Genomic DNA, 2,881 nt, shown 5'->3' with positions numbered 1-2,881 from the left:
TACATATTCCAACAATAACAAGTGAAATTTACAGACAGGCATAGTAAGGAAAATACTGCTTGAGAACTTAGTAGAATTTGATTTAAGGCTATTTTTACATATGATGTTGACAATTTGTACTGTAATGGTTATAAAGCTTTAACTTTTTGAATTAAATAATTATTTTCTGACCCTCAATTTCCCACAACTGTGAAAACTTAAATTGCTAAAAATAGAAAAATGCTTAATTATAAACATTGCTATTATCAAAATTATAAAAAAATAAACATCTAATTCTGCCAAGTCTATTTATGGTGTGTAGTCAGGATTCTTTGTGTTATTTATATTCCTCACAAGCTTCTTTTCTCTCCATTCTCTTTTTCATTCTCACTCTCTGTATACGTGTGTGTATAGATAGAATTTGGAAACTCAAAGACAAGCTCTCTGTCACTCCCCAAGGGTGCAAGACAATTTGTTATTTCTGTTGAAAAGATGAAGCTAATAACGTTATACTGCGTTCCATGCCATTGAGGGGAGCAAACACATGCTAAGTCACGAAAAAATGTCATAAAAGCTGAGGAAGACACAGAGCAGAGCCAGTATTAGTGTACTCTTGTGAGCCCACCCCACCCCAATTTGAGGGCCCTCAGTATCTTCTCAACACGGGGTTGTGCAGATTATGGGTTTGCTCAACCCAACCCATAATCTGCATAACCCCATGCAGAGAGTGTATGGACTTGGGGCATCTGGTCTAGGCAGTCTATATCCCTAGTGGATTGTCCAGCAGGAATCCATACGATGTTAATACTGCACCTTGGAACGTTTACTTCCAATCTGCTGCTTCTATTTCCCTGAGGAGATGTGGTGTGGGGAATAGTTAAGAGGGAGATACCCAGTGGCCAATGGCAAAAAGTCAGTCATGATGCCATGAGTGTGCATATGTGTCGGTAGTGGAGGGGCTGTTCCACAGATGCGTTAGCACTGAGTGAGCAGATGTCCCAAGATCTGCAGGATTAGGGCCAGGATTCCCCATGGAATTCAAAGGGCCACTCCTTATTTTCTGAGGAGAGAATGGCCCAGCTTACACAGAGCTTGAAAGCTGCAGCTGTATTGATGTAGTTTCCCCCTCCTGTGGGTTTTTGAAGAGGAGGGGGCATATGGCTCCATGTTACTGCATTTAATTAAATAAGCAGCTGCATAGAGTGCAGAGGGATGCTGAGCCCAAACGCAGCTCTTGTGCTGGCAAAGAGAGTTTTGTCCATGTATATCTGATTTGTTTAAGCTCTGTTTTTATGGCGTTCATGAATAAGCATATGTACCCAGGACAACATGCTACGTACAGGCTTGGATGAAATATATTTTTAAGGGGGTAAATAGTGTAGAACGTTCACAATGAAAATGATCTTCCAAATACAAGATGATAATGAACCACCTAAGTCTGTCTCTGGGAAATAAATTAAAACCTGGCCATTGCACTCTACATACTCAATCCCCTTGGCTAAACTACCTGTCCACTTACCCTAGAAACAAACTGGAGTTTCACTTAGTTCACACTATTCTCGCTGTTAAGGAAAAAAGGCAAATTTTTGTAGTGAGCAGGAAAAACATATTGGTGATGGCAATGGACCACAAGACACCATTTTTACAATCCAATAGATTTTAGGAAAGGAAACAAAAAAAATGAAGACATGATATATGTATTACAATCCTCCAAGGCCACATCTTCCACTATCCAAGTTCCATCCATTCACCAGTATAACATGCCGGCATTATTAAGAGTAAATAAAATCCGAGCATGACTACCAAAGCAAACCTGCAATTTAACCGTAATCCAGACACAATTAATTCAGTCCTTCATTGACAGCCACCCTCTTCTGTTCTGGACAGTGCGGAGCTGCACAGCACAGCGTTGTTATCTGAAAAGAATAACAACTTGGTACAATGGACATGCACTGGGACAAGATTAATATATTACTCTCTTCCTTTCTTATACCTAGAACATCACTTACACAAGAACCTTGTGAAGTGTCACTCAAATGGCCCTTCCTGAGGTTATGATACCCTGAAACGTACCACAGTACAATGCAATAGCTTTATAATCCACTCATGAAAGACTTACCGGTACCTTCTCATGTATCAGCTCCATCAAAAATGACCTCTTACTTATTGGCTGTAAATCCTTGATCTAAGTTCATTTTCAGGACATGCCTCTGAACTTTATTGTCCTTAGTGTTCTCCCTTAAAGGGAAACTGTCAGGTTTAAAGTCATACATTGCTCCTATGTAACAAACACCACTTTAGTTTATGAAAACTGGAAACATTTGTAAAATTCTATGGCAATATTGCCCTCTACTTTGGAAACACGCACATAGGGGCCAGGAAACATAGGCTCAAATTATGCCACCCTTACTCACATTGAGTAGTATCTTACTCTGTGAGTAGTCCCATTGATTATCACTGTTTATTCTACTGATACAGTATTTACAGCAATATATTCAGGGTCAGTCATTTTCAGCCAACAGACTCAGTCGTTTTTATGATATAATTTCTATTTCTTCTTTTTTCAGTCATTCACCCAGGCTGCTCATTAAAGTAGAAAAATCCATAATGGATTCAATGTGTAATGCAAAGATTAGTTCTTAAAATTGACTTTTTTTCTGCCTAAGTCATAAAATATTGCATATACGTGGCTCTAAATTATTTGAAAGTCACATAAAAAAATAAGCTCTTCCTGAAGGTGATATTGTGCAATAATTTTGTTCTTCTGTACACAGTTATGTAGATGATTACACTGAGTTAAGGCATGGTCCATACTATGCAACCTGCAGCTGAATTCAGCAAAGCTTGTTTGACATTCCACGGTGTATGCTGTGGTAACAGTGAGAATGATAATAGCTGAATT

General features: G+C 38.8%; 1 long non-coding RNA gene across 5 annotated transcripts in view; it reads right to left on the bottom strand.

The window, feature by feature from the left end:
* Positions 1-232: 232 nt before the first annotated feature.
* The window catches only part of LOC117886472, a 58,415-nt gene continuing 55,766 nt past the window's right edge, over positions 233-2,881 (bottom strand). For all 5 annotated transcript variants that reach the window (XR_004647984.1, XR_004647980.1, XR_004647981.1 and 2 more), the window contains one exon: positions 233-1,895. This is a non-coding gene — a long non-coding RNA (uncharacterized LOC117886472). The remainder of the gene's footprint in view (positions 1,896-2,881) is intronic.

This window comes from Trachemys scripta, chromosome 13 (assembly GCF_013100865.1).
Source record: "Trachemys scripta elegans isolate TJP31775 chromosome 13, CAS_Tse_1.0, whole genome shotgun sequence".
Lineage (NCBI taxonomy): Eukaryota > Metazoa > Chordata > Testudines > Emydidae > Trachemys > Trachemys scripta.
This window is presented reverse-complemented; position numbering and strand designations above follow the sequence as displayed.